This window comes from Pan paniscus, chromosome 9 (genome assembly GCF_029289425.2).
Source record: "Pan paniscus chromosome 9, NHGRI_mPanPan1-v2.0_pri, whole genome shotgun sequence".
Classification (NCBI taxonomy): domain Eukaryota; kingdom Metazoa; phylum Chordata; class Mammalia; order Primates; family Hominidae; genus Pan; species Pan paniscus.
In genome coordinates this window covers 80,197,410-80,222,099 of record NC_073258.2, presented here as the reverse complement: position 1 = coordinate 80,222,099, position 24,690 = coordinate 80,197,410, and the positions used below count along the sequence as shown (strand labels likewise).

General features: G+C 43.7%; 1 protein-coding gene across 4 annotated transcripts in view; it reads left to right on the top strand.

Moving 5' to 3' along the window:
• The window catches only part of TENM4 (teneurin transmembrane protein 4), a 3,002,963-nt gene that overhangs the window by 2,366,753 nt on the left and 611,520 nt on the right, over positions 1 to 24,690 (top strand). For all 4 annotated transcript variants that reach the window (XM_063608694.1, XM_063608696.1, XM_063608693.1 and 1 more), the window contains one exon: positions 2,513 to 2,568. The gene's annotated coding sequence lies outside the window, so the exon portion shown is untranslated. The remainder of the gene's footprint in view (positions 1 to 2,512; positions 2,569 to 24,690) is intronic.

Here is a 24,690-nt window from a genome sequence, read left to right as displayed (position 1 = left end):
TTTACTAAATTAAAGATAGATTAAAATTAGCTTGTATGGTATGATCCCACCTTGTAAAGCATCTGAATGTACATTGTGTGGATGTCTGCGTGAGTATTCATACAAAAAAGCTTAAAAGGAAATATATCTAAAATCATATTGATGGTGTTAGGTGAGTTTTTATTGTATTTAGTGAATAGTCAGAAAGAAAATACTTTTTTTAAAAAAAAGAAAACAATGCATGACTGCAGTGTAACAGAGTCTGCAAGAAGTGTTGCCCTGAGGGAAGCCAGAGGAGGGGGGACTAATTCTGACTCAGGTTGGTGGGATAAGCCTTCCTGGAAGAGGTGTCATTGGACAGAGAATGAATAGTCAGGGGTCCATTTGTGTTCCTGTTTCTGCATAGTTTATAGCTCATATTCAGTGCAGAAATGGGGAGCTCAGCAGAAAGCAAGCCCAACCCAGTTCTATGGGACATTCAACCTGTTTGCTCTCTGGTCATAAAAAATTCATGCCAATTAATTTAAAACCAGATGACAGGAAATGGAAGCTTAGAGCTTTAGAAAGACACTAGACAACAGCTTCGATTAGTGTCCAGTATAGTCACTTTGCCACTTTCTCCCACTTCCCCTGACCGGGTTGGGATTTTATACTCATTTGCGGTGGCAATGGCATTCCTGCGTATTAGGTTATCAGGCTTTTCTATTTCCTCAGTTACTATTTTGGATCGTTGAAGAAAGAATCACGTTCAGTTCATATTTTCAAAATGTGGTTTTAGAAATTATGCAGTTTTATACCAAAGCGCTCTTTTGGGAATGTAAATAAGTATCGATATAATCTAGTCACTTTACGGAAAAGCTGAGGACAATGTAACAAAACAGGATGAACCCGCCTGGATTTGAAAACAACTTAATTGGTGGCCAGATGGCACAGAATTGCATATCTGGGGTCTGAGGATGGGGACAGAAACTGAGTGCACTCCTGGGGCACTGGGGTGGGTTAGAAGCAGGCAAGCAGAGGCCTGGTCCCGGCTCCTTCAGTTACTAGCTGTGTGACCCTAGTGACTTTCTTGACATAGACTAAGTGTTAGGCATTTTTACGATTTCAGCTTTGAAAGATGAAAGACTTCAGTTCTGAAGTCACAGTGCATTGAAGGACTTCAGACCAGCTCCCCAAAATGTAGCAGGGGCACCACTGGGAGTTGGCATAGTACATGGATGAGCGTTTTCAACTCCAAAACTAATTTATTTTAATAAATTGTGTGTGTGTATGTATGTGTGTGTGTGTGTGTGTGTGTGTGTGTGTGTGTGTGGATACAGCACCTCACACCTATGACTTCCTAGATATTGTCCGAATGGTTTTAATGACAAATTCCTTTACGTTGTTAGCAACGTTGTTACAGAACCTATCTTAGTTGCAAGGTTGCTTTTCATAGGAGAGAAAGGGCAGAAATAGAGAGCTGCAGAAACATTTTTTGAAAATTATTTAAAAATATAGTTAAGAAAAAATATGAATTGATTTGGAAAAATTAGTAAATGATAGTAGAGGTGACACATGGATATGGCAAAAATATGAATGGGGTACCAAAATTACAGCATCAGGCCTTAGACGGCTCGCTGAGCCTTGCTGAGCTGCAGTTTTCTTCCCTGTAAACTCTCCCAGGGTGGTTATAAGGATCATGAAATCATATCTGTAGATATTATTAGCTCAATAGCTGTCACATAGTAGGGACTCAAATATATGAGTTTCCTTCTCTTTTCCTTAGCCTTGCTTTATCAAGTTAAAAAGGGTATCTGTGACCAGCCGGTCCAGTTTCCCTGCTTTTCATATGAGGTAACTGAACCTAGACTAGGGAAAGACCAGTCTGAGGGCTCCAAAAGTTGCTCACTTCTCATTCCTCTGGGCTCAGGTATGGACAGTGCCTGTCAGAGACCTGACCACATACCTGGAAAGGCCTTGGGGAAACTGATGAAAAGGACGGGAAGGAAAATGAGTTAATAAGGGCAATGGTCAACTGTCACGGCCTAACACAGGTGGCAAGAGAGGAAAATCATGACTGGCGTGGTGCTTTTTAATATAGTATGTCTTGATAGCCTCTGCTCTGAAAAATGGTAAACTCTTATGTACAGAAGGAAAAAAAAAGAAAAAAAAAAGCCCAAATTGTTGGACATGAATGTGTTGAGATTGTGGCCCTTTTCTTTGCCTTTATTTCTCCTGGTATTTTTAATGGTCTTTTATATTTTGACATCTATGAAAAATAAAAAGTGCCCAAATGATTGGAAGGCTGAATTTTCTGTGCTGAGAGTTGGGCACCATCAGCGAGCATCCTGCTTGACACATAACTATTAATTATCATGCTTAATTTATTACTGCACTTCATTTTTTAGTTATTTTGCAGCCCCTGACCACTCACAGTTTTCCCAGTTACCTGGAATCATAAGTAGTTGGTAACCAATTCTAGGCATAAAACCGATGATGCGTTTTAGTCCAGCGATCTCAAGGAATTAATTGTGTTTGTCTTCTTGTTTTGCAGATGGAAAAACTGAGAATCAGAGAGGGCTAGTGATCTCTCAGACACTTGGTCAGTAGGTAAGTAATGATGCTGAAAGTGAACCCAAAACAAGATATGCTTCTAGTCTGCACAACCTAACCCCTGCCAGACCCATTGTCCCAGGCTTGTGACTTTTCTGTTTTGTGCAATTCAAGTCAGTATTGCACGAGTCAGTAAATAAGATGAGCCAGTTTGAGGCATTTGAGTATTACTTGCACTTGTGGCTTCTGTTTGCTCCCATTGTGGAGTTGACATGTTTAACAGGTGAGTCTGTGAAGTCCTTTTAGGCCATACATGGCCAACATTGGGTCTTTCTCTGGGAATAGTGGGGCTTATTGAAAACTGGTCCATGCTGCAGTTGTTGTGACACTCACTCTCCCTTCAATAGACCCAACTGTTTGGTACGTCAAGAACAGAGAGCTCTGGACTAGTGTGGTCAAGCGTTCTGGGCTCAAGTCCTGCAATGACCTGCTCTGTGACCTTAGGCAAGCCACTTAACTCACAGATTCACTCATTCTGCTTTCTTTCTTTCACACTGTTTTTCCCAGGGTATTTAGTCCCAGCCTTGGCGCTGGGCACCGAGAACAAGATAAATACCACATAGGCCTTTGAGGAGTTCACAACCCAATCAGTGAGTTCCTCCATTTTCCCATTATTGTCTCATTATGAGACTTTCTAGCACCTGCTTTGGGGTATACAGTTTGAAGGGTACTTCAACTGTACCCCAAAGATCCCAAGTTGTGGGATCTTTCCCACAACTCTATAACATAGAAGGAAGTTGTTCCTGCCATTTTGCAAGGGAGAAAACGATGGCTGAAAGAGTGGGCCAAAGCCATACCTTGAGTAAGGGTTAGAGCTAGGCTTGAAACCCAGATTTACTAAATCTAAAACATTTGTTTCTAATAACAGTAGACTGTTCCACCTGGTAGTTGTAGCATCTGAATGGTCATTGTTGCATTCTACCACTTGGCAGTGAGTATCATGTTGGGGAGATTAGCAGCACTCTGGTGGTGGGATGATTTTCTGCAAGGGATTCTTTTCTGCATCTAGCTGATTGTTCCAGAAAGCAATGTTTTCTCCGCCTGAGAGTGAAGGCAGCTGTGAGCTCGCAGTAAGCTGAGAGCCAAGGGAAACCTGCTCCAGGCCCAGGGCTGGCTCTACCAAGTGGCTGGGATTTAGCATATCAGAGAGAATTCACCATGGGTGGAAGGAGTGACACAGCCCCCCCGCCCCCTTCTTGTGCAGCGACCTTGCTGTAAAACTGCTGCTTTTTTACCAAAGCTTAATGATCCTGGACTCCAAGCATGGTAGCTTCTGCTTTTGCTGAGTTGTCTTGCCTCAGGCAAGACACAGAGAATGCTGTGGATTAGAGGCTATGCTCTTTGTTTATGTGGATCACAACTTCTTGAGGATGAAGCTCTAGGGTTCCCTCAATGTCTGGAATTTCAAAAGGTGCACAAATGACCTCAGTGATCTGGCTTTTCTGTCTTACAATATATGTGTATGTTGCGAATTATGACCATGGTTGATGTAGATGCACCTAGAATGCTGTAATGTACATGATACGCAGCTTTTGTGGGAATGTGACTGTGAATGTGTGGGGTATGGGATTTTGGGGGAGTGTGTGTGTGTGTGTGTGTGTGTGTGTGTGTGTTTAATCCCTAGGAGGCAATTCTTATTAAAAAAAAAACACTTACGGGTGTAATTTTTCAACAAGACCTAGAAATGGGCTTTTAATAAGCCTCATTAAACTCTTTGATTACTAGGGGAGGCCAATCACTCTTTCATCTTGGCTCAGATCACAGCTCTCCCTTGCCCTCTTCTTTGGGGTCAGACAAAAATGCCTGCTATTCATATTGGTCTCTCCAAAGCCTTTTCCCCTTCACCTGCCCTCTGCAGCCCCCACTCCCACCCCAGTGCTTGCCTGATCTCTTTGCTTCAACCTCAGCACAGACAGTGCTGGTGTCGGGACTGACAGATGATAGCTGCAGGTGCTCCTGGAACCTGAGTGTCCCATGTCTTGAGTTGTCGCGGCAGGACACTTAGGGTCTTTGTTTAGGAAGCACTTTGAGCTGGGAGAGCTGGGGCTCCTTCCTTTCCCGGGGCGGGGGTCACTTACTACTGCAGGCTCTCAGCAGAATTGTGTGTGTGCAAACCCTTTCCTTTACAGGTTGAGTTTCCCCTTGTCTGACATGGGAGGAGGCGAAGCTCTGTTGAAAGGCAGGTTTTGCTCTGGACTGCCAGCATTCTGCCAGGTCTCCCGAGGAGAGCTGGTTCCCAGAGTGATTATCTTTCCTGAGCCAAGAGCCAGGTGCTCAGTGACAGGAAGAAAGGTAGGCTTAGCAACAGGCTTATCAAGCCCTGCTACAACAATGTTCATTCGCCTAAACAGGACTGGGTTTGTGCGTTTTTGTTCCTCTCTGGGCACCGTCTCAGTTCTGGGGCTGGTGTGTTCTGAGCAGGAGTACCTCTGCTGCTTCTCAGAGGCAATGCACTCCCTGGGGTATGGGCTCCTGTCTGCGTCATCCTTGTGCATCCCACAGTAGCAGCACGGGGATGAGTGTGCAGAGGGCCAGCCAGTGTTTGTGGTCTACATAGAAGATGCTGGCTCCAGGCGGCAAATGCCCACTTGGGGTACCCATGCTTTGTATAATGGAACACACCTGCATGTAAGTCTTGACTTAGCTTCTTTTTTTTTGAGACAGAGTTTCACTCTTGTCACCCAGGCTGGAGTGCAGTGTTGGGTTCTTGGCTCACTGCAACCTCTACCTCCCAGGTTCAAACGATTCTCCTGCCTCAGCCTCCCAAGCAGCTGGGATTACATGCAACCGCCACCACCCCCAGCTAACTTTTGTATTTTTAGTAGAGACAGGGTTTCACCATGTTGGCCAGGCTTGTCTCAAACTCCTGATCTCAGATGATCTGCCCACCTCATCCTCCCAAAGTGCTGGGATTACAGGCACAAGCCACTGCGCCTGGCCCCCAACTTAACTTCTTACTGAACCAGCCTACTCACATTCTCTGTGAGATTGCAGAAAACTGATGTTGAGGGTGTGTCCTGCACAAGCCTGCTTATTCAAGGGCTAGTGGAGGCTAAAAACCAGCCTGCATTCCACCTGCCAAGCCATGTGTCCCAGAGGGGCCACATCTGCCCAGAAGAAGAGATATCTTTTTCAAATTCAGGTAAAGTCAATAACGGGGCTGGTAGTAGCCTTGTTTCTTTCAGCCTCAATTTCTTCATCATTTATCTAAATAGGCTTTAGGGATGATTTGTGATTATCCATAAAGTATAAGTGACACATAGAGACTGATAAATCATAGTGGTCATTAGTAGCTGTAATTGTAGCAGCAGTAGTAGTAGTAATGATGTCAGTAATGATAATGCCTTATTTTTGTAGTACTTTATATTTTGCAAGGTTCTTTTGTATTTGATTATTTCATTAGCCATGCATTAAAGACAGGACTAGGATTGCTCTCTCTGGGACAAAGAGAAATATGATGTGACTTGGCTACTGTGAGCCACTGAAGGCCTGACCTGGAGACAGTATAAGCCATCCTGGCAATGATGTGAGGTCAGGGTATGCAAAACTGGGGATGCCTGGGAGAGCTCAGAACCTCTTTCTGCCTACAGGTCCATGCCCATTATCTACCTTGGTCCTGGAGGGCTTGCCCTATTTAGAACATTCTGCCTGGTTCTTGCCAGAAACCCCATTGGTGTGCCAGCCACACCTGTGGCTGGTCCCTGTGGCTGCAGTCATTGGCTCAGAATGGGGTCCAAACCGGGTAAGCCACTGAGCATCAGAGTCCTGCCTCACAGCCTAGGTGGACATGTTGCCTGGGCCTTCAAAGCCACCCAGACAGACTCCCTAGGGGTGGGGAACAATAGCCATCTCGCATGCATTTTCCAAACACCCCTTAGTCGCTGCACTTCAACTCTAGCCAACAGACATTTATGAAGCACCTACCATATACAAGACACTCTGGTGACATCTTACATACAATTTTTTCCTAACACTTTTTTCTTTTTTTTTTCTTTTTTTTTTTTTAAGGGACAGTGTTTTGCTCTGTCACCCAGGCTGGAGCGCAATAATATGATCCCAGCTCACTGCAGCCTCGAACGTCTGGGCTCAAGTGATCTTCCTTCCTCAGCCTCCCGAGTAGCTAGGACCACAGGCATATACCACCATGCCTGGCTAATTGTTTTATTTTTAGTAGAGATGGGGTTTCACTATGTTGCCAAGTGTGACCCACCATGCCCATCCTATTTTTTCTGACTTCTGTACCTATTTACAAGATGAATAACCAAGTGTCAAAGAGTTAATAAACATGCCAAAGATTTCATAATTATTCAGTGGTAATGCTGGGATTTGAACTCACGTATTTAGACTAGAAAGCTTATGTTCTTGACTTACATAAAGCATGTAGCACACAGTGGCTAGCAAAAAATGGTTGTCACCCATTAGTGATAGTGTTTTAAAAAGTGATTATTAATAAAGTACTTACCATCCTGCATCCTAACTGCTGGTTCTCCTGTGGTCCTTTCCCATTGGACTGTGAGGTTTCTGAGGGCAGAAACTGGGAGTCTCAGCCTTTAACAGGGTACAGGGTTTATAGCAACTGATTGATAAATGAATGACTAACAATATTGAAAATGGCTACATGGCTATTTGCTAGGCATAGTGCTAAGTGCCTTATATATATTATTTTAATTCTCAAAGCAACCCTATAAGATAGATACTATTATTAAAACCATTTTACACTAAAGAAAAGACCTTAAAGAGTTTTGAATAACTTTCCCAGGTTGCATAGCTGGTAAGTGGCTGAGCTGGGAATGGGACCCAGCTTGACTGACATGAAAGCTTGGTGCTTAATGTCTCGCCCAGATATACTGGCCTCCTGCAGGTGTTCCTGCATGTGCCCGAGCCACAGCCGATGCCCATGGCCCCTTCAGAGAATTACTGGGAAGCTGTCATTCAAATCCATTGCCTTCTAATGCAGGGCTATGAGAGGTTTCCATTTAGAAGAGACAAAGCTGGTGAAGGCTGGGAAGCTGTAGTTATGTATGAAAGACAGCATGAAAAGCCACTGATAGAATTAGTAAGAAAAGGGTGACTTCCTGGGGAACAAACCCAATTTGTAAGACTCAAGTAGGGGCAAAATCAGCCTCAAGAGGTACAGTCGTTTGAGCTCCATGGAAAACAGTGGGGAAATGTTTCAGTGGCATTTACGGGGAGTATTTCTTGGGTTTGGCAAGTCCACTACAGCATGCTCATTGGTGGTCGAGGGCAGGAGAAAGGGGAGGTCTTGGTGCATTGCTCTCAAGGGAGGGCTTTTGCTTCTAGTGCCTTCTCCCAAGACCTCATGGACTGTTGACTTGTTTCATCATGTGGAGCTTCATCTTATGCAAGCTGAAGAAACAGTATGCCGGTTTCATTGCTGCAAGATAATTGACCCCTTGTGACTTCATCCAGAAGGTAGCAGCAACATGTGCTCTTAGTGAAAGACCAGCAGCTGGGAGACACATTTGAGCTGGGAAAGAGAGGGGCTTGAAGTGGCTCTGGACGACCTGGGCAGGACTAGGATTCTGATTCCTGACTCCTGCCAGCACCAGGGCTCAATTTGCATGAATCAAGGCTGTGTTCTAAGTCCTGGGACTGCAGTGAGGGGTGCTAGTGCCCTCATCTATAAAAGCTAGAACAGGAACAAGTGCTTGGGGAGACTACTTATGAATACTCATTGGCAGAGGGAGAAGTATGCTGATTAACAGCACGATGACCTGTCAGAGGCTTCATGGACTTGTCTTTGGGTGGAACCAGGGCTTTGCCCTTTTGGAGGCTGGCCGTGTACACTGGAGTAATAATACTGGGCCTGGAAGCTGGACACTGAAGGCACTTACTTCCCCACTTCCACCCCCTCGGCCCAGCAATGGCTTTTAAATCATGCTCTGCAGAGCCCTGAGAGGTTAATGAAATCCTCTCTGGGATTTCCATAGGAGATAGGCAGATTTTCTGCTGACTTCTAGGCCCCCACCCTGCAGATCCTCTTCTCCCTGTTTGCAGGGTGGGCTTCCTTGTTGCTAGGGTGGATGTTTGGCTGGCACACACCCCCATGACCATGCTGTTTGATTGTAGCCGATGTCCATTCTCATTGGCAGTGTGCCTGTACCACAGCAATTATTAAATGTTTTGAATTTTACTCTTGTTTGCAAACCTTCTTTGGACAGAGGAAAACCATGCTGTTCCATGCCAGCTGCATCCTAACTTAGGCACATCATACCAGTGATCAACCTTCAAGCCACTGCTACACAGAACTAAAGCAGTTTTGTTGTCTTTGAGAAGGGTTTTCTGTGCTTCCCCGTGCATCCTAGGGTCACAGAGTCACCTGGATGTCACCAATCCACATGGCTATGTGGGGTTTGGCTATTTGTTTACTGCCCATCTGCCCCCACCACCATCACCACTCCTCCCAGAGCCACCACAGTAAAAACCCTGGTTTTGTTGCAGTGGCAGATCTGAAAGCTGGAGTTTGTCTTTTCCATCCCAGCCCCTGGCATGTCTCTTTAGGAGGCAGATAGCATGCTTCATTGCCTGCCTGTGGACCTGGCTCCCAGATTCACTCAGCTGTGCCTTTACAAACAAACAAACAGCTCTAAATGAGCAGGATGTGCCAGCTTTTCTGGGAGGATTCCTTATGAGTACCTACTATGTACTTTCCATTCATTCTCTCATTTAGATGTCACATCTTTCCCTGTTTGGTGTCATTCCAGTTGCACAGATGAGGGAACACAGAATAAGCCACTTTCTCAATAATGAGTTTCCCATCAATAAAATGGTCCAAAGAGGAAGAAGACAGTCATTTGTTGTGGTGGTATCAGGGATTCTAGCACTGGACGTTTAGATCATCTTCTGGATTACAGGATGCTCATCAGTGCTTGTTCCAGGATCTGATCACCACCGAGATCCCCGGATACTGCAGTGGTACAAAGGAAGGGATGGTGAGGGGAGTTCCCAAGCCACTTCCATTGTTTTCTAGAAATCACACACTGATTTCTAAGAAAGCAGCAGAGGTAGACACTTTCTGCCTGTGACTGGATTGATCGGATGCCAAAAAACCCAGATTCTAGTCTAGGTTCTGCAATAAGTCTTCTAGGTGACTTGGGAAATCATTTAGCCTTTCTCTTCCTTTTGCTCAAAAGAAATAACAATAACCTTAAAGAGTTGCTATGTTTATAAAATATTACATACATATAAATTGAAAGCATTATGCCAATGAGAGTTATTAGCACATATTCTTCATCCTCCTACTGACACCTTTGATCTATAATGATTTTAAAAAGTGAGTCACGGATAAATGCTATCTCTTCTAGAGTTGGAGCCTGGGAGGAGAACTGACTGAGAATGAGAGGAATAGAGCCAACCCATCATTTATAGATTAGAGAGCCTCCAAGCCTAACTAAAGTAGAAATTGCTGGGAGCAGTGGCTCATGCCTGTAATCCCAACCCTTTAGGAGGCTGAGGTGGGCGGATCACCTGAGGTCAGGAGTTCAAGACCCGCCTGGCTAACATGGCAAAACCCCATCTCTACTTAAAAAAAAAAAAAAAAGGTAGAAACTTATCTCTAACCTAGGCAAAAGAGAAGAAAGAATTGATAACTTATCTTTGAATTACCTTGCCACCAAGGGAAAAAGAGAAAGCTAATGGATTACAAATTATTCCCCTTGGTTAACGTTGAGTCTTCCTTTGTTGAGGAGTAAGTAAACATAGATGACAAGCTATTAGCTAAGCAGAGAGAGGTATAGTTTGTGCAGGAATGGCAAATACTTGATGTAGTAGGTTGAATTCGCCAGAACCAGACTCTAGGACAGAGATTTGCATGCAGAAAGTTTATTGGAGCATGCTCTTAGGATCAGCACCTGTAAGGGAGTAAGGGAAGAAAGGGAGGAGTTGAGCTGCAAAGCAATCACAGCAAAAATGTCAGCTGATTCCACAGGGAACTCTGGAGCTGGGATGGTCTTCAGATGTCTCACATTGAGCCAAAGGGAGTTGGCCTTGTTGCCCACTGCAGTGACAGCTGTGGACTGCCCACAGGTGACAGCTCTCTTGGGCTGAAGGCCATTCCTGGAGACTCAACTGATACCTGTCAGCAGCCAACAGCAACAGTCCCTGCAGCTGGAGGAATGAGTGTCTCAGTCCCAAAGAAGGTAGTCAGGGTGGCACATCACAGCATTAACTACATTTGGCCTGTGGGCTGCCATTCTTTTCTCCCACTCCCCTGCAAACACCACTGTTGAAACAACTCTTTACCACTGCATTCAGATGAGGGCTCAGAATTTTTTCAAACACAATACTTTAGATAAACATTATCAATCATCTGGAATTTGCTCATGAAAAAGGATCCTATTTGCTACCTTTGCCCTCTACACGCGTAGGAAACATTTATTGATGGTGTCATAATAAGTCTTGAGTGTTATGATTGCTTTTTCAAGATCAAACAGTTGGCAAACCTTAGACAATTCCCTGTACGTCTCCTGGGAGACAAGATTTTCTCTTATTTTTCCTTATGATGGCCTCTCACCACACTTCATCCAAGCTCTGACTTATTTTCCCCTTACCCTAGTAAATGCAGTTTTCCCTATGGTTCATTTTTTTTTCTCTTTTTAAATTTACCACACACTATCTTGTCATCTCACCCATTCTTATTTCAACCAGCAGCCCACCTTAGACATCCCTCCTTCCCCCTAGTTTTATATTTCCAATCATCCACTAAATCTGTCCACCTGCTTAGCCTCTCTAGCCTCCATACAAACGGCAAATTACATTCACATTAGCCAGTAAAGAAGCTGACGCTTAGCTCTCTCAAGATGCTTTTAGAAGATGTAACGTCTTGCAAGAGACAGAGCCGGGCGTTATCATGGGTCTGAAGATAAGCTGGGATTTATCGTAGGTCTGTTGTCTCCCAAAGCCTGTGCTCTTTCTTCCGTACCTTTGAAATATTTGTTGGGATGATCTCTTCATGAATCCAGATTCTCTTTACTGAGCTTTGCCAGAGTTCCCTGTGGAATCAGCGGAGAAGTCTACATACTTTGATTGTCAATCCCGCAGGTCATTGTGAATAACTGCAGAGTGATAAGAGTTACTTCACCCCAGTGGGTGAGTTGGGGACATTTCTGCTTTCACTGAACAGAGTATAGAGTGCTAGGCACAGCCTGGCTTTTAAGTCTACTAGCTTACTGTTTCATTTACTTCTGAAGATATTCCAGTGGTAAGGAGACTTTGGGATCACAAACTCACTGTCAGGGTCTAAGGGTTGGGGAGACACTGAAGCCAAGTAATGGGCTGGTTATGGCTTTTGATAAATGAGAACTGTGACCAGTCCAGCTGGCCAGGTGCCAAAAGCCTAGCAGTTTCACAAGGGGACCAACCTGGGTTTCTGTGCTGAATGCCTGTGCCTATATCTACCATCCTTCTCCTTCAAGGAAGAGGTATTTGGTAAAGAGAGGTCTTTTGCTTTTAGCTGAGGGCCAGTTCCATTGAAACCAAAGATCAGTTAGGCTGTTGGGGTTCCCACTGAGGCCCCTATTCTGTACCAGATATTCAGCTAAGCATCCCACTCCTTCACCCTTAAGGTGTGGGCTGATGTGTTTTTGGTGTTGCTTAAATAGCAGACATGGGCCCCACAGCTTCCTGAAGCAGTGTGACTTCTGAGCTCTGACAGTTTGTTGATTCTACCCTCTGCCCTTGAGACAATGACTTTTTTTGCATAGGGAAGAATCTAGAATCCTCATGATGAGTGAAAAGATGGGCTGATTTGAGTCCTCACTCTCTTTTTTGCTACAGATTTGCTATGTGATCTTAGACAGTCACTTGACCTTTCTGGTCCTCAGTGTTACCTCAGTGTCAGTGTTGAAAATGGCCATTATAATGCATCAAGCACCCTACTTGTTGGGGAACCAGGAGTACAATATAGGTTCTCTATAAATGATGCATGTTTCCCTTCCTCACCCCCAACTCATTACTTAGTGAGGTCTCTGGAGAAGTGTTTACTAGACATTCATGATCTACAGAACATGGATATTTTCTCAAGGACTACATTAAATCTTTGTTGGATGACCCAGGGCTGGATGGGTCTGGGGGTCAGCATCTGGCACGCTTTCTCACTGGACCCTGAGGAGACTAGGTTCCGTACCCAATACTTTCTACCAGCCTTGATGTGGAGAAGATTCCTCTTCATTTTCTGGTACTTCACCTATTCCATCTTCCTTTCTAATGGCATGTAACCAAGAATGTTCAGAAGAGGCCACCAGGGCAGAGTGAAAGGCATCCTGCCCCATGTGCTGGTTTTATAAAACGAGAACACTCTCATGACCTCTCCAAGACTTAGTCTTCTCATTTATAAAGTAGGGCAATACTACTTTCCTTAGTAGCATTCTCTGAGAATTGCATGTGATAATACACATGAAAGCACACTTCGCAACAAACATATGCCAATGTAAAATTCTATCTCCTATGAGTTTTTATTTCTTGGTCTGGCCCCTTCACCAATAGCTCCCAACACAAGTTCCTGAATGTATGTGGTCTATGCAGACAGCTTATCCAACATGCTATTTGTGGCTATCAAGTTTCCTGATGAACTTTTAAAATTTATTTATGTGTTTGTTTTCCTCTCTAAATTCTAAGATGTTTAAGAATGAGGTCCAATCTTAATTCATCTATTTCCCAATTATGTAATAGATGCTCCATAATTGTTTGAGGAAATAAATGAAGATGAAAGAAAATTAGAATGATGAGTACCTGCTTCATATCTGCTTATGTAATCCTCACGCCAGTCCTAAAGGTTTGTGTTATTTCCACTTCTATTTAAAAAAAAATTTTTTTTTTTGAGACGGAGTTTCGCTCTTGTTGCCCAGGCTGGAGTGCCATGGCACGATTCTGGCTCACCGCAACCTCTGCCTCCTGGGTTCAATCAATTCTCCTGCCTCAGCCTCCCAAGCAGCTGGGATTACAGGTGTCCACCACCACACCCAGCTAATTTTTTTTTTTTTTTTTTTTTTTTTTTGGATTTTTAGTAGAGACGGGGTTTCACCATTTTGGCCAGGCTGGTCTCAAACTTCTGACCTCAGGTGATCCCCCCGCCTCCACCTCCCAAAGTGCTAGAATTACAGGTATGAGCCACCGTGCCCATCCTATTTCTACTTATAGAAAACAAAAATTGAGGTCAAACGTGAAGCCACTTACCCAGAATACATAGTAACTAGTAGAGCAAGGGATGATGGCCTTAGACTCCCGGACTCCAAAGCGAGTGCTCATATTCTCTACTTCATTTTCTCTCACTCCCTTTCTCTTTTTTTCACATTATTATTGTGCAAACAACATGGAAACAATAATAAAAGAAAACAGAAATACAATCACCTTTCATTGCACCACTTCTAGCAAGTCAGCTGTTTCCATTTTTTTCCACATTCCCTATAGCCTCTTTCTTGCATACGTTTTCTGTAGCAGCATTATTGAGATATAATTCACGTGCTATAAAATTTACCCTTTTAAAGTAACATTTCAGTATTTTTTTAGTCTATTCACAGAGTTGTGCAACCATCACCACAATCTAACTTTAGAACATTTCATCACCCCAAAAAAGAAACCCTTTGCTCATTAGCAGTCATTCCCCATACCCTGCTCCCCCTAGCCCTTGCCAACCACTCCACTAATCTACTTTCTCCCTCTTTATGGACTTGCCTGTTCTGAACATTTTATATAAATGGAATCATACAAGATGTTGCCTTTGTGTCTGTTTTTTTTGTTTTTTTTCACTTAGCATAATGTCTTCAAGGTTTATCCATGTTAGGCATGAATCAATACTTTATTCTTGATACACCAACACCCATACCCACCCACACACACACATACCACATTTTGTTTATCCATTTATCAGTTGATGGGCATCAGGGTTATTTCCATTTTTAACTATTATGAATAATGATGCTATGAACATTCATGGACAAGTTTTTATGTGGACATAAATTTCAGTTCTTTGGGGTATATATCTAGCAGTGATATTGTTAGGTCATATGGCAACACTATGATTAACATTTTTAGCAACTGCCAACCTATTTTCAAATATAGCTACACCATTTCACAATACCACCAGCAATGTATGACATTTCCAATTTTTTTACATCCTTTTCAATACTTTTTATGTCTTTTTTATTTCCTTGTGGGTTTGAAGTGGTATGTTATTGTGGCTTTGATTTGGATTTCCCTAATGATGAATGATACTCAGCATCTCTTTTTTATTTATTTATTTATTTTTTTGAGACTGAGTCTTTCTCTGTTGCCAGGCTAGAGTGCAGTGACAAGATCTTGGCTCACTGCAACCTCTGCCTCCCAGGTTAAAGCAATTCTCCTGCCTCATCCTCCCAAGTAGCTGGGACTACAGATGCCCACCACCATGCCCAGCTAATTTTTGTATTTTTAGTAGAGACAGGGTTTCACCATGTTGGCCAGGATGGTCTCCATCTCTTGACCTCGTGATCTGCCCACCTCTGCCTCCCAAAGTATGCTGGGATTACAGGCATGAGCCACCATGCCTGGCCAATATTCACCATCTTTACATGTTCTTATGGCAATTTTTTCTTGTCTTCTTTGGAGAAATATTTATTCAAGTCCTTTGCCTATTTTTTAATTTGGGTTTTATGTTGTTTATTGTTGAGTTGTAAGAGTTCTTTATATATTCTGGATACAATTGTCTGATATATGATTTGCAATTTTTTCCCATTCTGTGAGTTATCTTTTCACCCTCTTGATAATGTTCTTTGAAGAACAAAACTTTTTTATTTTGAAAGAGTCCAATGTATCTACATTTTTTCTTTTGTCACTTGTGCTTTTGGTGTCACATCTAAGAAACCATAGCTTAATCTAAAGTAATGAAAATTTATTCCTGTTTTCTATTAAGAGTTTTATATTTTTAGATTTACACATGGATCTATGATCCACTTTGAGTTAATCCTTGTATTTTGTGTGAGGTCTGGAGCAAACTTCATTCTTTCGCATGTGGGTATTCAGTTATCTTGGCATCATTTCCTGACAAGACTTTCTTTCCTTATTGAATTGTCTTGGTACTCTTGTCAAAAATCAAATGACTGTAAATGTGAGGGTTTATTTCAAGACTCTAAATTTGATTCCATTGATCTATATATCTACTCATATGCCAGTACCACATTATCTTGAATACTGTAGCTTCATAGTAAATTTTGACATTGAGATGTGGGGTTCCTCCAACTTTGTTCTTCTTTTTAAGGATTATGTGAATATTCTGTGTTCCTTGCATTTCCATATAAATTTCAGGATACACTAGTAAATTTCTACAAAAGAGAATCCAGCTGAGATTTTGGTAGGGAATACATTAAATCTGTAAATAAATTTGGGGACTATTTTTATCCAAACAATATTAAATCTCCCAATCCACAAACATGAGATATCTTCCCATTTATTCAAGGCTGCTTTAATTTCTTTTTAATCTGTTTTATAATATTTAGTATACAAGTCTTTCACTTCTTTTTTTAAATTTATTCTTAAATACTTTATTCTTTTTGATGCTATTATAAATGGAATTATTTTCTTGATTGCATTTTTGGATTGTTCATTGCTAGTGTATAGAAATACAACTGATTGTACATTGATCTGGTATCCTTCAAACTTGCTGAACTTGTTTATTCTAATAGCTCTTTTGTGGATTCCTTAGGATTTTCTATATGTAAGACCTTGTTATTGGTGAGTAGAGATAGTTTTATTTCTTCATTTCTCCAATCTGAATGTCTTTATTTCTTTTTGTTGACTAATTTTCCTGGTTAGAACCTCCAGTACAGTATTCAAAGAAGTGATGAGAGCAGTCACCTTGCCTTGTTTCTAATCTTAGGGGGAAAGCTTTTAGTTTTTCACCATTAAGTACAATGTTAGATGTGAGTTTTTTTGTAGATGACCTCTATCAAGTTAAGGATTTCTTCTATTTATAGTTTGTTGGGTTTTTTGTCACAAAAGGATGTTAGATTTTGTGAAATGCTTTTTCCATGTCTAATGACATAATCGTGTGGTTTTTGTCTTTTATGGTCTTAATGTGGTCTATTACATTGATTGGTTTTTGTATGTTAAACCGACCTTGAATTCCTTAATAAATCCCACTTGGTCATGGTGTATAGTTCTTTTTACGTGTTGTTGGATTCAATTTAATGTTATCTTATTGAAGATTTTTATATTTTTATAAAAATTTGTATTTTTCTATTTTTGGGAGATATTCATCTGTACGTGTGTGTGTGTGTGTGTGTGTGTGTGTGTGTGATGTCTTTGTCTGATTTTACTATCAGAATAATGCTGGTCTCATAGAATGAGTTGGGAAGGATTCCCTCCTTTTGTATTTCTTGTAAGAGTTTTATAAAGAATTTGTGTTAATCTTGACTGTATTTTGGAAAACTTTAAAAGGTGGTGATAAGAACAAGGCTTACTACAGCTAACAATCATGCCTTATCATGTGCTTGTGTCAGAAAAACAACAACAACAACAACATCCTACAAATGCCAGAAACAACACTGCAGTGAAGCCTGAAAATTTCCTTATGGGCAGGGCAGTGAGTCTCTGGCCATTATGCCAGGCAAGGTGCTTAATACTGGGGACCCAGCCTGGGACAGAATGCTATAATTCCTGCCTTTTTCCTGCAGTTTTTTTTTTCCAATTTTAAATATTTCCACACAAATGCCTGAATAAATACTCCATTGAAGCAAAACTTTCTCCTTCATAACAGATAAGAGATTGGCCTCTGGACCACATGCTGAACAAGACCATTGCTTACACCATTATCTCCCCTGGAATCCATCCTGTCCTCCTAGAAAATCAAAATATCCACAAGTATTAATAGCTTGCCATTCAGGTTAACAAAAGAATCGAGTGTTTGTTTTTGTTGTTTTTTAACACGTAAAAATGAGGAAAGAATGTTACTGGCTGAAATTGGTTAGAACAGAGAAGCAAGAGTATGAGATTGCACCCTGGAAGCCAGCAGTTTCTCTGCAGTAAAGATGATGATGTGAGTCCCTGAACATGTCTAAAAGAGAGAGTTTTGAATTGTGGCCATTCATTTATTCAGCAGTCACCTCATTAATTCATTCAGCAACGATTTATGAAGCTCCTTTCCTGTGCCAGGCCCTGTACTGGAGTGTCTGGTCACACAGAAGGAAATCCATCTGGGTCTCTGCTCCTAAGGGCCACCCAATCTGATGAGGGATATTGGACTCTATACAAACAATTGCTACCAAACATGATCAAGACTATAATGTAGGCATAAAGGGGGCCACAGAAATGTAGAGAAAGGAGAGATCATTTTACATCCTTTTCAATACTTTTTAATGTCTTTTTTGTTTCCTTGTGGGTTTGAAGTGGTATCTCATTGTGGCTTTGATTTGGATTTCCCTAATGATGAATGATATTCAGCATCTTTACATGTTCAGAGGAATGTCAGAGGAAATGTGATCCACATGGAATCATGAAAGATGCATAGGAATCTGCCTAGTGGGCCTGTGGGACAGGGCCTTCCAGGCCCAAGCAGAACCAGCAGTTCAGTGAGAAGAGTCTAACTGCGCATTCAGAGACATTCACAAGGGCTCAAAGGTACAGCGCTGAATTGGAGAGACCCCAGAAGGCGGACCTTAAAGGACCTGCTTTGTGAAGGAGTCTGAACTTTATCCTGGGACATTAAAGGTTTTAATGGTTTGGGACCTTTTTCTAGAACCCAGTTATGCCAGAGAGGCAGAATTGATATGAGATTTGGTGACAAAGGCCATTGTAGCCCTTGCAGAATTGTCCTTAGATGGGATGCAGGCCTCCTGGGGACTTGTCATCAAGCATACCCCCGCTAGGGGCCTTATTTTCCCTCCATGGCCCTACAGAGAGCCATCCCACATCACCAAGAGGTCAAACTAAAAGTTTTTAATTCTGATCTTGACTATGATTTCCAAGCTGGGGCAGATAACTCTGAATTTCACTTTCTCAGTGATAAAATAAGGACCTTGATGCCTACTTCCTAGGGTTGTCGTGATAAATTAAAACTAAAAAAGCATTCTCCAAAAACTTTCAACAATCTCCACTGGACTAAAGATGGACCCATCTCTTATGAAAATAAGACTATCAATGTTGGGAGCTACACAGACCTGGGTTCAAAGCCCAACTCTCCCAATGGCTGCTTGACTGTAGACAAATCAGTGAACTTTCTGAGTCTCCATCTCCTCCTCTGTGAAATAAAAATGATCATAATACCTCCCTATGGGGATTGCTGAGAGGAGTAAGTATAATAATCACTGTGCTATTCCTGGGCATATCAAAGGTGCTAAGGAGTTGCCTTTGAGTCTGAATGTGAACAAGGAAGCTCCTGGAAGGCTGAGGTGCATCTCCTTCATCTCTATATGCAGAGCGTAACGCCATCATTTGATGCCTAAAGACAGCCCAGTGTTTTTGTAGTTGAATTCATTTGCAGCTCTCAACCCTTTACTCATTCCAGGTTTCTGTCCAGTGGAAAAACGAATTGACTGTGACCTTTTAGAAATCTAAATAAATCAATGAAGAAAAAAGATGTTAAACCACCTCATTTTATGTGTTTATTTTGCTGAGTGGGCCAACCAGGTATTAATTAGTTTGGGCTTCCCTAAGGGAGCAGGCAGGGCCCACAGCTCCTGCTCCCACTAACCCAGCCTGGCTGTCCCAGATTTTCCAGCTGAAAGGTAGACCAGCATGTCTTTCGCACTGGGGAGTTTAACCTGGGAGAGATATGTCCTTAATGATGTTTCATACCCAGGGGCCTCTCAAGAAAAGAGCTTCAGGAGGGTTAATTGGGACAGGTGACTACAGGAGCCACAGGCTTGGAGGCAGGGACACGGAGAGATGGGAATCACAGCCTCCTATGTGTCCCAGGGCCAGGCGTGGGTGATTACAGCAGCCCTAAAGCAGGTGTAGTATAGTCTGTGCTCCGGCTCGCTTCCTTCCCCGTGTGGTTCCCATGTGTGGCATCCACTTCTTCTCCTGTTCCCACTCAAATGGGAGGGGGCCAGCTAAGGTACTTAAAAGCCCAGAGCCAGGCCCTGGAGCTATGGTGGCACCTTGCTAGGTCTCCAGCAACTTCACTTAGTGGGTGGCAGGCTCTGGAATGAGTAGGATATGCCTGCCCACTGGAGCCACTTGCTGTGGGGAGATGGCCACAAAAGGAGGAAGGTAGGCCTTTTGGAGCTCTGTGGAGGCTGCAGTGAACTCTGACTTGAGAAGAGAGGGAAGGAGAAGGAAAAGCTGTGGAAACTGCAGAAGACTGGTATCTTCAGCTATTAATAATGCTGTAACAAAATATTTGAGGTTGGGTAATTTATAAAGAACAAATTTATTTCTCACAGTTCTAGAGACTGGAAGTCTAAGATCAAGATGAAACAAGTTTGATTTTTGGTGAGGGCTTGGTCTCTGCTTTCAAAATGGCACTTTTTGCTGCCACATCCTCCAGAGGGGAGGAGCACTGTGTCCTCAAATGGCAGAGGGAACAGAAAAGGCAACAAAAGGGGGCCGAGCTAGTTCCCTCCACCCCTTTTATAAGGCACTAATCTATTCACAGGGGTAGAGCTCTCATAACCTAACCACCTCCCAAAGGTCACACCTCTTAATACTGTTGCATTGGGGATCAAGTTTCAAAGTGAATTTTGGAGAGGACACATTCAAACCATAGCAAGAGGATATTTGATATGCATCTGAAAGGGTGAAAAAGAGCTCACCAGACAGAAAAGTATGCAGAGGGAAAGTTTTCATAAAGGCCCTGAGACCTGGAAGGCCCTGGAGTCCTAGAGAAATGGGGAGAGGCTCAGTGGAACAGGAATAAAGAGTAGAGAGGCAGCTATGGGGCAGCGGGATAGGACATGAGGTGGGAAGACAGGTTCTGACCCTGGAAGGCAGGCTATAAGGAGTGTGGACATGGTACTCTGGGTGGCAGAGAGGCATATAGAGAGACCAAGTAAGGTTGGCCTGCAATAGCCCTGAATCAATTCATTACATAATTATTTATGAAGCTATACTAGGTGCTCCCACCTTGCTGGGCTCTGGATATCCAACAGTAAAGAAGTCAGACTTGACCCTGAGAAAGTTTACACTTCGTCTCCCTGCCTGCCTGCCTCTCTCCTTAACACCATCTTACCTGTTGCTACTCTCAGAAGATTGTAAGCTCCCAAAGGACTGTGTTACTCATCTTCTGCCTGGAGTACTCTCTCCAAGGCCTTCTGGGAAGAAGGTGATGAAGAAACAGCTGTGAAAATGAACATATTGACACTTTAGGGAGTTCTGAGATCATCAGATTGGAAATCCTCCACAGCTGGTGCTCAGCCAAGGAGTCCCTAATGTGGTAAACTTTCAGCTTGTAGAGACCACCCTCCGTGGCCCCAGTGTGTGCCTGTGTGTCTGGGATGTGAGGACTCTGCAGGCATCTAAAGGTGTAAACACCTGTGCACGTGCCTGCAAGCAGACGTGTGTCTGGGCTCAGAGGTGCATGTTGGGTGCTTCTGTGTCATGGGCCCTGTGCGCTTGTCTGGGTCTGGACACGTGGCCGTGCCTGTGAGATTTCCCTTTAGGCTCTGTTGGTTTCCGGAGGATGAAGAGCCCAGGCCTCACCTTGAAAACAATCCTGTTGTTTGTGATTTCCTGATAGTGACAGTGTCATTGCGCTTGTCTGTCACTCGTGCACATGTACACACATACCCAGCACCACTTGGGAGCCGCAAGCTCTGAGAATTCCTGAGAGACTGCCACGGGCCACTTGAGTGGCTCACTAATGGGCTAGCTTCCTTCCTCAGAGAAATGGTCCAGGAAAGCTTTCTGGAAATGAAATTTCAGTATCAGTTTAACGTCAATAAAATACAACAAAGATGAAGTGGCAAGAATTCGGGTGCTTCTGCTGATGCTGCTTTGATGGGAAAGCTCTTCCGATGTCTGGAGTCTGGGAAGAGAGTTCTTTCAAGAGGTTCTCAGCAGCTCCTGCTGGCTTCCCCATTGCAAGCAGGCCCAGGTCTTTCCTCCTGAGCCTTTAATCACAATGCTGACAGCAAGGTGGACTGCCCCAAAGGCTGCATTTCTCCAGGTGCCAAAAATTAACCCAGTAGGACAGCCGTCAAATTGACAAATCAGTCCATTTGTCCGGCCAGTCTCATTTTCCTGATGGAGACAAGCTTATAACGTTGTGTTTCTAGACTCAATCAGCTATATTCATTGACTCTATTCCTTTCTCAGTGAATGGCCTTGTGAACCCCTTAGGCATCACCAACTCCTAAGTTCCCCTGCCTTGAATCCTCATTGGAACAAGGTGGGAAAATAAGCAATGGAATGAAATCAATACCTACTGTTTCCCCAATGTATTACCAGTCACTCCAGATCTATATGCTCTCTCTCAAATCTGCTTTCTCTTTCTTCTCTGAGTGAACTTGAGAAACCAGGAGAACCTTGTTTTTGCTATGCTGCCTCAGGCAGAATTAGCTTTTTTGTTCTCTTGCACTTTGTAGAAAGGAGTTGCAAGACAGTGAGATCTCAGAAGGAAGGCTGCTTAGGGGGCCTTCTGGTCAGTACATGTTCAGTTTGCTCTCTGCCCTCACCTCATGTCACTGTGCTCATTTCAAGCTGCATTTCTGGGCCAAGATGGTGAGAACTAGCCATCAAAATAAAGAAGACCCTCAGAAAACTATGCAGACTCCAAGAGTCAGGGCCAAAAGCACCTTTGGGGTTTCTCTGTCTGCACCCCTATTTTCTAGGTGGAAAAACCAAGGCTCAGACAGGCCTAATAAGTTACTCCAAGTCTGCCTGACAGCAGCAGGCCCCCAGTTCACATCCCCTCACTCCAAAATCAGCACTTTGCTTCCCTGCCCCTAACTATGGACCATGCAGAAGTAGCACACTCACACCATTTTCAAAAGATTTTCTGCCAGTGTTGAAACAAACAGGCCTGATGACATGGTGAAAAGCCAGGGCTTTGGAGTCACAAAGACCTGGGTTCAAATCCCATCTTTGCGTTGATTAGACATTGTCAGGGGGCAAGTTACTTTCACTTCTTTGAGCCTCAATGCCTCATCTGTAAAATAGGGATAATTCTACCCCTCTCATAGGGTTATTGTAAAGATACAATGAAATCATGTACACGAAATCCTTAGCAGTGTTCCTGGCTCAGAGTAAATCGTCAACAACTGTTAGTGCCCCCTCTATCTGGAAGCTGACAAATTCAATTAACCAGAACCACCCATCCTCATCCCAATGCCCTGCCCATTTCCCAAAACTCCCTGTTTGCAGAATCATAAATCTCGTGTCTGAAAAGGAGCTCCATAAATCACCTGGCACAGCCCCTGGTAGCAGAGCTCTCTCTGTATCTGGCTCAGTGTGTTCTGCAGTCTTTTGCTGGCTCAGCCTGCCTCACTCCTTACTGTAAGCAGAAGAATTCCCACCAGCACAGCCAAAAAAACAGAATAATGCTGTCAGTGGATTCTACAAAAGGGCTAATATTAGCTGGGCAGGAGGATTGGGGGTGGGGGTGTACCTATATTTGGAATCTATGTCTTCAGCCCTTTCCTGAGGCAGCAGAAGTTGGGGGGATGGGGGAAGGGGTTATTCCCAGGATTGGGCAGAGCAGCTGGGCTAGGTCTCCCCTTCTCTCTGTTGGGTGATTTCCTTCTCCCCAGGATGTGGGTGGCAGAGGAAAAAGGCTGCTGGGAGGGAGAGGGGAGGCTGCAAAGGGTACCCCCAAAGCAGCAAGGAGTATGGCAGTGGTAGAGGCCCCCAAAGTCTCCTGTAAGGATGACAGGGCCATTGGAACCTAGCTGTAGAGAGGCCTGGAGGGGTGGGTTCTGTAACCTTCTACTCCAAGATGGGATCCAAAGAGCATGTTTCTGGCTGTGTCTTCCTGGAGAGGCCTTGGATAAAGGCCCAGGCATCAGGGGGCGCTGGGCCTGCGCTAGGAGAAAGATGCATGCCAGATGTATCCCTAGCAGCAGCTCTTTGCACATTCTCCCACCCCCCCTCCAAACATCTGCACTTTCTTTCTCTGCTCTTAAACTCATCTTGGGGCTCCAGTGTCCCCCTCTGTGAACACTTCCTGCCTCCTGGAGACCCTGCTAGCCCTTCTGTGCAGGTTAGAAGACAATGCCCTTCCTCCGGGCAGACATAGCCCGGCACTGGGGCACAAGGCTGGGTGAGCAGAGTGTGAGCTGGCTTTGAGGTCCCTCCTGTCCTCATCTCTTATACAGTATGCCATTAGCAAGTGAAGGCCACAGCATACTGTATAAGTATACTTGGCGACAGCTTTGGGGCTGAATGAAATGGCCAGTGGCCTGAGGTCCAGTCTCCTAGGTAGTATAGCAGGATGATTCTCAGTAAGGATCCTTCCCATACCAGGTCTTGATTTTCCTGCCCTTAAAATGAGGAGGGTGGGTGAGATGCCCTCCAGGGTCTCTTTCAGCTTTGCAGTCTATTTATCTGCTCGTTTTTAGGCGGCATAATGAAGATATAATCAGAAAAGCATGTGTGCTCTACCTTCCCCCCACATAAAACCCATATGATCCAAAGAGAAATGGAAATTACTTTTGATTTATTCATGGTCTGATGTTGCTGTTATCTGCTCCCTTCTGCTAGGGTCTTAGGCTGGACCAAGAGGCCTGTCTATACAGGATGCTAAGGATTACCTGTCACCCAGGGAGAACCAACTTCTATTTGCCCTCAAGCTGCATCTGCAGCTGTGGCACTATGATGGCCCTGGGTCTGGAAGTTTAATCCAACAAGACTTGGGAAACTTGAACAAGTCTGCAGTGGACTTAATGACTGTTTTCTAGCATCACGTCACTGTTTTGAAACAGTTACTGGGCTGCATTTTCTGTCTTCCTTTTTCTATCTTGGAGAGATGGGCAGGAATCAGGGAAGGCCTGGGGAGTGGAGACAAGGCTAGCAGGAAAATGAGGAAACCAAGGGTGTGAGTACCTGCCTGGTGGAGTTGTGTTGCTCTCAATTGGTTTGCTTGTTTGCAGGCCGCAGGGCAGCAGTGTCTTCTCACCTGCAGAGTGCAAAGCACATTTCTGGGCTGGCACAGAAACATGCTTGCCCTGCTTTGCCTACAGGCATCTTTTGCAC